Below are 13,340 nucleotides of genomic sequence, written 5' to 3'. Positions count from 1 at the left end.
ACATACACAACATTTCTAAGAAGATTATCACAATTCATCTCCAGGACTATGACAATTTGGATCACACTATTTCTTTACAGAGGCCAGGAGTGAAGATCAGAGCAGGGTTTATGGTGTTTCTGAATGAGACTAACTGAATTCCACGATTTATCATCCCTGCCCCAAGAAAGGGTCAGGCAGGGTTCCTTTACCTCATGTCTGGAATGCAAGACATTTAGGAACCAGGCAGATAGTTGAACAGGTGTGCCCTGCATTTTTGGTGGGTAAGGGGCCTTGGGTGTCTGTGTTTTACCCTCCTAAGAACTCTCAAGGACAAAAATCCACTAAAAAGATCCTTTGACTGCATATAGTAGGAAAAAAGCTGCAACCCCAGGATTTGCCAGGAAAGAGAATGTGTGACTGTTTCCCATGAACAGCCATGGACTACACATGAGGAAGAACTCAACGGTTTGGACTGAGATCTTGCCTGATTTGCCCACATGGACACTTTCTTTACCTTTTATATGTCTCTGAAAAACTCTTCCCACCAACGGCTTTAAAGAAGTCAGACTTACAGACCACCTGTCACCTGCTTGGCTGTGGACATATGCGCAGGTATTTTAAAGACCCCCCAGCCTACAGACCTTTAGGGAACTCATGCACGAGGACACACTTGCAGGGGAGAAGGTATCAGGGTGTGGGTCCTTCCCCTGCTGCTGGCCCTGGCTGCTGGGCTCACATAATTCAATGATGTCCCTTCAGCCCTGGGAGAGGTGTGTGCATGTAGAGTGCAGCTTCCAGCTAGAGCTCTATCTGCATTGTCTCATTTTTCTGTGTGAGTGAAAGACCCAGAGTGGATTATTTTTTCTCACAGGAGCTTGACTAACAAAAGGTATGTAAAATAAATGCATCTTAAGAATAATGGTATCTTAAATTTAATGAGTTGGGATATGTAAAACTTCTGGTAAAGATGACCCAGTTTATTTTTATTGAGTATTATCCTAAATGTCTTTTTTCATGCAATTTCATTTAATTATGTAGCAGGATTCATTGAGGTATGATTTACTGAAATATAATTTATATCTTGTACAGTTTCCAAGTTTAGTTGCTCAATTCTATGAGTTTTGACAATTTTATGTAACCTTGTAACCAACATCACTAACTAGGCATAGAGCTTTTTCAGTACTCTAGTGATTTCTCTTCTCTTTGAAATCAATAACTCATATAATACCCTAGAAAAATTTTATAGTATTCCTTTTTCTATAACTTTATTTGCTTCAAAATGTCATATAAATAGAATCATGTATTGTATTGTGTTCTGAAACTTGTTTCTTTAACTCATCCTATTGCTATTTTGCTGTTAACTCATCTTAATACCTATATCATTACTTTATTTTTATAGCTGAATATGAATTTATTGTATAGGTACACATTTAGTTAACAAACCATTGATGGTTAAATTCATGTGTCATCTTGGCTAAATTACAGTGTCCAAATGCTTGGTCCATTTGTTTGGTCAAGAATTTAGATGAATTTATCCATTAGTTGATTACATCAACTGTTAATTATGTCTAAAATCAGAGATGACCTTCATTCCATCAGTTGAAAAATTAAAGTGAGAACTATGGCTTTCAGCAGTCAGAAAGATGAATTTTTAACATAACTTCAATCAGCCAACATCTCCTGGGAGATTCAATATCACCTTCTTCAAGATTCCAACTTGCAGCCTGCCCTACAGAATTCAGACTTCCTAATCAGTATGGTGCATGTGAGCCAATTTCTGTAATAAATCTTTTAATTACACACACACACATCTCTATATCTCTCTGCAGAACCCTATCATGACTAATACACTGTCAGTCAGTTGTTAGGCATTTGAGTTGTTTACACATTTGGAGACCATGCTAAAATGCTATAAGCATTCTATATGCATATGTTCTGGTTTCAGAGATTTTCTTTTTTATTGTTAGTTATAAATATTTAAGATATGCTAAAAATTGTACCTTTTGCAATTATATATTCTCTAGATTAGAATTTTAGATTCCATATAAATCAGGTCAAAGTGTTTTACAAAACTCCTTCAGGCACATTGATATGTCATGAAAACCCCAAATTCTCCCATGAAAATATGTTATGGTTTTGAAAATGTGCCAAGATCAGAGGATAGTGACACTACAGTGTTAGTGGTTCCATATGAACTCTCGTGATCCTTTCTTACCTTTTTGTCGTTCAGTGACCTTTGCAGAGACAGATACCTTGGATTAATTAGGAGAAGGGAAACAAGGAAATAGATAGCCTTTATTAATTCCTCAGCAGGAGAATTCAGGTTGAGTTCAGGTTTAATGCAAATATATGGTATGGGCCTATTAATTAGTCTTCATTGATTACTAGATGAGGAAATTCATGATATCCCTTGAAGATTTTTCTTTCCCTTTAAAATAAAGTGAAATTTAGAAGGGCGAAGGCAAAAAAATTAATATTTTCTCTATGTACCAACATAAGGCAATCCCTGAAAGCATGTGAAGTCATGATACCAGATAAACACAGACAAGTGCAAATAAGGAATGGAGGGAAGGACAGAATGAAGCTTGTGGTCCCAGATTTGAGTCAGAGACATCAGCATAAATGCCTGTACACAGACAGATGTATAGATCCAGAAATAAATAGACAGATGTTTGTAAATGCATATTTCCTATCTCTGGTTTCTTAGAGGGACTAAGACCAGGGACCACCTTTAGCAATGACTACATTCAGAACCCAGAACTTTATTTATAATACCATTGTCTAAGCAAAGCCTTCTTTGAGAAATAGATTAGACAATATCTCGAAAAGGAAAAATACAAAACCATTGTCCTTAAACTTTATTTTCAGACAGTATTTTTTAGCTTCCATTGTATTTTTAAAAAATACAAAAATCATTGTATTTTTTTTAGCAACTTGTAGTGCCAGAAATTATAGAAATGCTCAAAAAAATATTGGAGATATATCAAAGGGACCAAGGTTCAATGTGAAAAAAATTCCAATGGACAAAGGTGGAAATTTTTGAACAAAAAATACATCATATGGGTTGAGATTGTAATACAAAGTATAAATTACTATAGATAAGTGCATACTAAGTTTAACTGAGAAGTCAATGCAATAAGATAAGGAGCAACTATGGAGACATTCAAATTTAATAAACACTGAAATGTCAGAAGAGCTTGTTATATCTGTAAGGAAATAATGAATTGCTCAATAACCATGAAGAAAAAAATTAATTATATTGTAACTTAGATGATTTACATGCAGAGTTGCTGCATCCATCAAGGGCCAATAATGTCATTAGAAAACGTTTCTTCAAAAATTAGAAATCAAAACATTAGTTTTTTGACATAGGGGAATATTTCTTGAAGAAGATCCAAAATACAAAATAGAAGTCAGAGGAAAAGTCTGATTACATGGAAGCTAATAAATGCTGTCTGAAAATAAAGTTCAAGGACACCACACAAAATGAAAGAACTTATTTCCAATGTATCATCCAGAAAGAAATTCTATCCAGAAGAGATTAGAAAATAACTTTTATCGGCCCATAAAGGAGAGGAAAAATCACAAAAAGATGTAAAAAGTAATTGTAGGTGCCATTGCTTGTGCGGGAAGGAGGAGATACTGAGAAATGAGATGGGAAAGTCCACCCACTTTCCTATCTCGTAGTGGGAAAGCACTGGGAGTGAATGTTCCTTGTCACCACAAAGACTTCACCTGACAGAGAGGTGGAAGGTGATGGCTCTGAGGACATGGGATGTGGGTGATGCTCAGACATACAGACAGGCCTAGAATCTCATGTTCCTCATGACAACCTCTTCACACACAGGGGAGCAGTAGGGTTGGGCCATTCCTAAGCACCTGTATTTACAACAAACTACAGTCCAAAGAACAACTGTGTGTATCAAGGCTGTATTTTAATGATTAAAATATTTTTAAAAATTGAACTGCAATGTTTAGAATTCAACATTGTAAGCATTGTTATATATACAGTAAGTTATTTATACAAAAAGTTTATTTCCTTTGAAAATAACAGAAAAATGCTAATTCGTAATGACTTTTAATAACCCAAATGGTCACAAAATATCAGGCCAAGAGAATAGTGCCATAATATTTTCCACTGAAACACTTCTATGTAGTCACCAAATCTCCTCAGACAAAGCACTGCTGAAATATGCAGAACCCATTGGTGGGTCCTTTACCCAAAGTTTCCTAAACTTCAGTCATTTTCACATCAAATGCCTATTAATAGCATAGCCTCCTATTGGCATTGAAGCTTAATGTTTACGTTTGCTCTTGACTTAGTTTCTTATAAAATTAAATTACAAGTGTGGGCCATGTTGGGTCAGCAGGCAAAGTTCTCACCTGTCATGCCAGAGACCCAGGTTTCATACCCGTGCCTCCCCATGCAAAAAATAAAAATTAAATGACAAGGCTTTCATAGGTTATTTTCATCTTACAAAAGCGTAAAACACATCATTAAAATAGGTCCAGGTTTATATCCATCCCCAACATTACCTGGCCTTCACAATCTACACATTCCCCACATATGAAGAAGAATGAATTCACCAAATGCAGCTGCTTGATGCATCTATCCCCATCTCAGTCCACCAGTCAGTTCCAAGTTAAGTGAGAGTGGATTCTTTGTCTTCTCTTGCATGGACGTTCTTCTCACTCCCAGTACCTCTCCTCAGAGAAGGACTGGAGACCACAAGTTCCTCAGAGAGGACGTTCACTGGGACTCAGGGACAGTGTCCTTCAGAACAATTTCTGACATGGAGGTTAAAGGATCTCAGGAGAATGGAATTAAGAAGGTGTTCTTAATGGAATTAAGAATCTGGAGCTCCACCATCTGCTGTCCACTGCTGAGAAGACAATTCTGAGGTGTCATCCTGGAATATGGCTAGAAGGTGAAGGCTGAAATACAGCACCATCCTGGACAGGATTCATTTGATGGTATTGCATGGAAGAATGAGATCAGCACCAGGCACCATGGAATGTGACTTTCTGGACACTTGGGTTGACCTTTTAGGTCCAAGTGGAGTTTCATCATGGGGAGGTGAAGGCAGTGCCTAGTCCCAAGTCAGGCCTCTGAATGCTCTGTGGGGTGCACTCTGGAAGGGAATGGGTCTCATTTGGGAGGTGGATTCTGGCAAGTTCAGATTGAAATCCACGATGTCTTCTTGCTTGGGTCTTGGATACAGAGTTTGGAGTCCTGGCCCCATCTCCATGTGCTAGGCTGTGAGTTAGATTTAGTTCACTCCAGGACACATGTCTTGTGTCTAAAGGGGAGGTCATCGCACAGTCCAGGCATTTTGGAGGCAGACTGGAGAATATCAGGAGAGCATACATCAGGCCTGCTTCCTGTCGGCTTGGCAGTGAACATAGGATGCTGACAAAGTGACTGGATACAGGTGGGGAGATTCCAGGTATCCATTTCCTTCCCCTTATTTAGTTTTAGAGATAAGAAGCTCATTTCAGTTACTTGGATAGGGGACCCTGCAGGTCAGGTGGAGCCCATGCAGGTTTCTTTACAGTGGGCCAATTTATAAGAACAGGGTCTGGGGAGGGTCTCTTTTTGGTGGTATTCCTAAACATCGACCTGTAGGAAGGATGTGAGAGAGCACAGAAACATATGTTATGTATTAGATTTTTGTACAGACATGTAGAAAATGAAAATTAACTAAGTAAAAAGGCATGGATATATAAAGCTGAATTTATCATGACAAGTATTCCAAATGTTCAGGTTAAGTTGAAAATGTCCCCACCTATGTGATGGTCAGGAAAAAAATGAATTATCACCTGACACATTTTCCTCATTAAATTCCTAAATATAATTTTTATTAATTTAGATTCTTATTAAATTAAGTGAAAAGGAAACCTTCATACCCTCTTCAGTGGAAGGAACATCGCTTGCAATTATGAAGGCAACTAAATGAATACTTAAATTTGTTGGTCAAAATGAGACTATGTACCACAATTTTAAAAGACATACCTTACTGCATAGGATTCTATCTTTTGGAAGGCATAAGAAAAGACCACTTCCATATATGCATAGAATTGTCCCACTACCACACTGCTGAAAATATAAGGGAAAAAATTGCTGGGTGAATATTAGTTTGGGGGAGAGGATATAGATAACTCACCCATTCACTCAAAAATGTAAAGTTGTTAGGTCCTTCAGACACCCCATCTTAAAGATGGCACACGAGGAAGTATTGGAGTCACAAAGGGTGATGATAGTGATAAATGAATAATGAAGAAAGACAGAGAAAGAAGGTATAAGGTTATTTAATACCTTCACCTTCCATTTTCATAATACAAGGATGTTTCAATACTAACCTACTAAATTCTCCCAACATTTTGAAATTTGGAGATAGGTACTAAAAAACAATTTTCCAAGTCACATGCATTAATCTTAAGTGCACAGCCCAATGCAGTTGTCCAAACTGAACTCAACCTGGATATAGCTCCTGGATCAGAAAACAGAATATTTGTCAGATCCAAGGCTTCTTCCTGGGGCCACTACTAATCCTCCAAAGGAAAACCAAGTGAAGACATCAAATAGCATGGATCACTAATACCCATTTTGCACTTTATATGAATGGCATCATACAGAATGAACCTTCACTATTTGGCTTTCTTCATTCCAGATATTGATTGTGAGTTTGTCTTTATGGTTGCATGTTATTATATATCATCCATTGGTGGGTAGGATTCCATTGTGTGACCACTAACAATTTGTGCAAACATTCCAGCCCATGCTATTTAAATGGATTTGATTTGGGACTATTGTGAAATAGTATTGATATGTAAATTTCAGAATTTACACCAAAACACCAGTACAGATGACATTTTTCCAGGATCATTAGCTACTTTACAATAACTGACTGTCTTGGACTTTCCTCGATCTTCATTTCGGTCTTCATAGTCTTGTCTGTACTGGCTGCAAATCAAGAAAACCTAGTATTCAGCATGCTCGCATAAGCCAAAAGAACAACATTTCATGGAAGAGCCTCTCTGAGCCATGTTGTCATTATAAAAGACATTATTAGGTAGTGTGTGTGTGCATATGTGTGTGTGCAAAAAAGTGACATAGAGGGGGGGTTCCAACTGCTCCTATGACAAATGATGTAATAACCTCATAGTAAATCATTTTTCCCAAGTTCCTCCTGAGATGCTTTGGTCATGAAGGTTGTTGACTATTTTCCCTCCATCCATTCTCTGTCCAGATCTGATGGTCCTTCTTTCCTCTATACCAGTACCTTCTACCCAAATATTTATATCATTCTCCCAGTTTTATAGACCAATTCTGTCTATTTATTCTCTGCCCCATCCTACACTTTAAATGCATTTGGATTTGGAAAATGGATGAGCATTCTCCTCTTTAACATAATCTAACTTCTTAAAGGAATAGATAATTTATGTATGAAATATATAGCAGTATTATTTTGTTTAGAATCAAGCCTAAAGCTAGCACCAGGAACTGGAAATAGTAAGAAAATTAAAGCAATTTGTGAGCTAATAAGTTACTATAGTTTATGGATAATTATGTTTTATGGAGGTTAGAAGAAGAAACAAGATTCCTGGGTCAGAGACAAAGGGCATTTTTAATCATGGCACAGCTGACAGCATGAGCTGCAGCATTTCCCTTGCCCTCCAAGACTCAAGAGAAAGATGCAGAGAATTTCATGTGAATCCACCACCTGCATTGGGTTAAGTCACTGTTGAGTAACTCTGAGCCTAGAATCTCCAGTCTTTCAAGGGGACTGTTAGCCCACCTACTTCATCATTTACCCTGATGGAAGACAGCATCTTTACTAATAAGAAGGCAAACTAGTCTGTGCTCTGTCCCAGAGGAAGCCAGTATCTCCATCTTCTAGGGATATTTTCCATACCACATAATAAAAAGAGAGCCCAGAACAAAGTATGTCAATGCCTCTCCCCAGAAGAAATATACACTAGAGGGAAATCAATGGGAACTTTCATTTCAATGATATGCATCTCTTAATACTATAGAGTCTCACCCTTTGGAAAATGCACCATGAATTCATGATTGATTAATGTGACATAGGAACTGGAGCAAATCTGTAATAAAGACCTCATGCACCATATTATGAAGACTATTATCATCAGTGTTCCAAGAAACAGGATGAGGCCAAAAGGTAGTGTAGACATCACCAAAGCATTGCCCCATAGGGGCCTGGACCTATCCTGACAGACTAATCTCAATCAACCATCACAGTCTACCGTATATAGCCAGGTGGCTTTCTCCTTAACTTTCTGTGCTGATTTTTCTGCTGGACCAGAGGCATTAAACAGGTTTAACAGGATGAATTACTGATTGCACAGATTCCACATTGGCCTTCCAGGTGAATGTTTAAAGAAATACCATGCAAAACAACTGCCACTAGAGAGCTGCTGCTAAAATGAAATTGCATGGGTGGTTCAGTGGTAAAATGCTCAATTTTCATGCAGGAGGCTTGGGATTGATTCCCAGACCATGTACTCAAAAAAGAAAGAAATTACATCATTCCATTGGGAAAATAATGCACAATAGGAAAATCAGTGGAGACTGAAAGTAGGTTAATGTTAGCTTAGAGATGGAATGGAAGGGAAGAAGTTACTTTTGTGTCTTTTTAAAGGATGAAATATTCTCAAATTATATCATGGTGATGATGTGGCAACTCTGAATGTACAAAAAACTGAATTGTACAGTTTAAAGGTGAATTTTGTGCTATGGAGCTATATCTCTGCAGAGCTGTCAAGGGAATGTACTTATGGCTCACTTCTTAAACTCCAATTGTACCCTGTGATTATCACTATGAATTAAGGAGTTCATTATTGACAGGTTTCATGTTGTGTAATATCCACATGAGAAGGCATTGATACCCAAGGTTCCTATCCTGTGATGTTAATGAGAAATGACTTTATCTGAATGGTCCATGAGCTCAATATACACCAGGACTTAGAAAATGTAAATTTCAAACAACAGTATTAAAGGGCCATTATCAGCTGGAAAATTCTGAAAGAAAAGAGTAATTAGGAGAGACTCAGCCAGAATTCTCGAGAACGTCTTACCACTTAATATAGCACAATTAGAAAGTACAGAACCTGGAAATGTATATGGCTTGTTATTGCCTTAAAATTTGCCCATGAAAATCAGAATTAGTGCAATTTGGAGACATATTTTCATGACTTTATAATCCTTATTTTGTTGTTGGTAAATTAAAGTTCTCATTATTTTGACTTAGTAATGTATTTTCTAGGAAACAAGAATTAACCCTAGATATAGAAATTTCTAAAACTAAAGTTGACCATTCATTCCTTTTTTCATATATTATTATTTCTGAATGCTCATGAGGCCTTCATACACTTGCAATGTAATCTATTTCTTATATTTTGGGGTTTCACCTAAAGAGCTTTATCTATTTATTCACTTCATATAATATGTCTACTTTCCTATTCTTTTTTGTCTATTGTTGCATTTAGAGTGTCCTCTCATCCCTTTTGTCTGCCTTAATTCATTGCACTATTTTCTTTCTACTTATGCCCTCCTTTCCTTAGGTTATGGAGTTGGCTAATCTGTTCAATCATTTTTAAGCAGTTTTATTGAGATAAAGTCACATATCACACAATCCATCCAAAGTGTATCATCAGTGGTTCACAGGATCATCACATAGCTGTGCATTCATCACCATAATCAATTTTAGAACATTTTAATTACTCAAAAAAAACCCCAAAACATTCTGTAACTTTATCCCCCATATTACTGATGCTTAAAATTGGTGAGGTGCATTTGTTACTGTTGATGAAAGAATAATGAAATATTACTGTTAACTTCATACCTTGCAATGAGTGCATTTTCCCATATGCTACTCTATTGCTATCTCCTTGTAATAGTGACTTAATATTTGTTCTAGTTCATTAAATTTCATTTTTATATTGTACTTGTAATCACAGGGTTCACAGTGTTATATGGTGTGCGTTTGGAAATTATTATGTACCCCAGTGTCATGGTCAGGTTCATGTGTCAACTTGGCCAAATGGTGGTTGGGCAAGTGCTGGCTTGTCTGTTGTGATGAGGACATTTCATAGAATTAAATCATGATCATATCAGCTGCATCCATACCTGATTCCATTTGTAATCAGCCAAAGGGGCTTGTCTTCTGCAATGAGTGATGCTTAATCCAATCACTGAAAGCCTTATAAGGAGGGTTCAGAAGAGACAGGCCCTTCCTGTTTCGGCTGGTGAGTCTCTCCTGTAGAGTTCATCCAGACCCTCTATCGGACTCATCAACTTCACAGGTTGCCCTGCGGATTTTGGACTCTGCATTCCTGCGGCCATGTGAAACGCTTTTCATAAATTATATATTTGAGAGTGTTCCCTGTTGATTCTGTTTCTCTAGAGAACCCTAACTAATACATCTTGGTACCAGGAGTTGGGTTCAGAGCAACCCAAAGTGTACTACTAGCAATCCACTTATGGGATGATTCAGGACTAAGTAGCCCCAGCTTGGGAAAATGTAGAAGCTTGAAATGGTCGTAGAGTTGTTGGGAATAGGTCAGTAAAACAGGTGTGTATGTTGCCTCTGGAAGGAAAACAAAAGACTATCCTGTTTCTGGGTGTATAAGTGCAGGCTACTAAATTCTTGTTTAAGCTATATAAACAAAAGAGTTCTAGGTCAAGTGGACAGCTGCAGCATTGCAACCCCTTGCTGGGGTGTCATTGAAGGACAGTGGGGAGGGGAAATCCTCCCAGTGGGCAGAACTTCGAGTGGTGCACCTGGATGTTCATTTTGCTTGGAAGGAAAACTGGCCAGAGGTGCATTTGTATATTGACTTTTGGGCTGTTACTAATGGTTTGGCTGGCTGTTCAGGGACTTGGAAAGACCATAATTGGAAATTTGGTGACAAAGAGGTCTGAGGAAGAAGTATGTGGATAGACCTTTCTGAGTGGGCTAAAAACATGAACATGTTTGTGTCCCATGTGGATGCACACCAGAAGGTGACTTCAGCAGAGGAAAGTTTTAACAATCAAGTGGATAAGATGACCTGTTCTGTGGCTACCAGTCAGCCTCTTTCCCCAGCAACTCCTGTCATTGCCCAATGGGCTCATGAACAAAGTGATCATGATGGTAGGGATAGAGGTTATGCATGGGCTCAGCAACATGGACTTCCACTCACCAAGGCTGACCTCTCTAAAGACACTGCTGAGTGCCCAATCTGCCAGCAACAGAGACCCACACTCAGGCCCCAATGTGGCACCATTCCCCAAGGTGACCAGCCAGCTACATGGTGGCAGGTTGATTACATTGGACCACTTCTTTCATGGAAGGGGCAGTGATTTGTTCTAACTGGAATAGACACATACTTTGGATATGGGTTTGCTTTCCCTGCACATAATGCTTCTGCCAAAACCACCATCCGTGAGCTTACAGAATGCCTTATCCATTGTCATGGTATTCCACATAGCATTGCTTCTGATCAAGGAACACATTTCACAGCAAATGAAGTGCAGGAATGGGCACATGCTCATGGAATTATCTGGTTTTACCATGTTCCTCATCATCCAGAAGCAGCTGGATTGATAGAACGGGGGAATGGCCTTTTGAAATCTCAATTACGGTACCAACTAGGTGGCAATACCTTGAAAGACTGGGACAATGTTCTCCAGGAAGCTGTATATGCTCTGAATCAGTGTCTGCTGTATGGTGCTGTTTCTCCCATAGCCAGGATCCATTGGTCCAGGAACCAAGGAGTGGAAATGGGTGTGGTACCACTCACTATTACCCTTAGTGATCCACTAGAAAAACTGTTGCTTCCGGTCCCTGCGACCCTGAGCTCTGCTGGTCTACACATTTTAGTTCCAAAATGGGGAGTGCTTCCTCCAGGAGAACCAACAATGATTCCACTGAACCAAGTTAAGACTGACACCTGGTCACTTTGGGCTACTTATGCCACTGGATCAACAAGCCAAGATGGGATTACATTACTGGCTGGGGTGATTGACCCTGAATATCAGGGGGAAGTAAGTCTGCAACTACATAATTGGGGTAAAGAAAAGATTTCTTGGAATATAGGAGATCCCCTAGGGTGTCGTTTTCTACTACCATACCCTGTGATTAAAATCATTGGAAAACTGCAACAATCCAATCCAGGCAGGACTACCAATGGCTCTGAAACTTCAGGAATGAAGGTTTGGGTCACCCCATCAGGCAAAGAACCACAGCCAGGTGAAGTGCTTTCTGGGGTAAAGGGAACATGGAATGGGTAGTGGAAGAAGGTAGTGATAAATATGAACTTCGACCACATGATCAGTTACAGAAATGAGGAATGTTTCGCTGTTTTGTTCATGTTATACTATTTCAGTTGTAAGATATCAGGTTTAATAATGAATACTACCCAAGGATTTGCACCCTATTCTGGAGAGATTTAATGTGTTTCCAGTTATATGCAGGACAGTTGAGTATTGTTAGGTGAAAGAAAAAAATGTGCATTTTATTGTTTTTATTTTGAAATTAGGTATGGTTTAAGGTGGTATGTATAGTTGCCAAGTTGACAAGGGGTGGACTGTCATAGTCAGGTTCATGTGTCAACTTGGCCAAGTGGTAGTTGGGCAGATGTTGGCTTGTCTGTTGCGATGAGGACATTTCATAGAATTAACTCATGATCATATCAGCTGCATTCACAGCTGATTCCATTTGTAATCAGCCAAAGGGGCATGTCTTTTGCAATGAGTGATGCTTAATCTGTTCACTGAAAGCCTTATAAGGAGGATTCAGAAGAGACAAGCCCTTCCTGTTTTGGCTGGTGAGCCTCTCCTGTGGAGTTCATCCAGACCCTCCATTGGAATCGTCAGCTTCACCACCTGCCCTGTGGATTTTGACTCTGCATTCCTGTGGTCATGTGAGACACTATTATAAATTGTATATTTGCGAGTGTTCCCTGTTGATTCTGTTCCTTTAGAGAACCCTAACTAATACACCCAGAAATGATATATTTTCTGTCCTAATCCAAACTTCTGGGGGCAGACCTATTGTTTAGGGTGGAAACTTTGATTGGACTGTCTCCATGGAGATGTGACACACTCAGTTGCAGGTTTTACCTTTTGATTGCATGCAGATGTGACTCCACCCATTGAAGGTGGATCTTGTTTAGTTTACTAGAGTCGTTTAAAAGCAGAAATGGTTGGAGAGGCAGAGCTCAGCAGACATCGTAAAGTGCCTTCCCATATGATGTTAAGCAAGCCAGAATCCAGATTTGTGTCCTGGAGGAGCACTGTTTCTTAGAGAGGAAAACACCAGCATGAACAGCTTAAAGCAACAAAACTGGGGAAA

This window comes from Tamandua tetradactyla, chromosome 16, assembly GCF_023851605.1.
Source record: "Tamandua tetradactyla isolate mTamTet1 chromosome 16, mTamTet1.pri, whole genome shotgun sequence".
NCBI lineage: Eukaryota > Metazoa > Chordata > Mammalia > Pilosa > Myrmecophagidae > Tamandua > Tamandua tetradactyla.
This window is presented reverse-complemented; position numbering follows the sequence as displayed.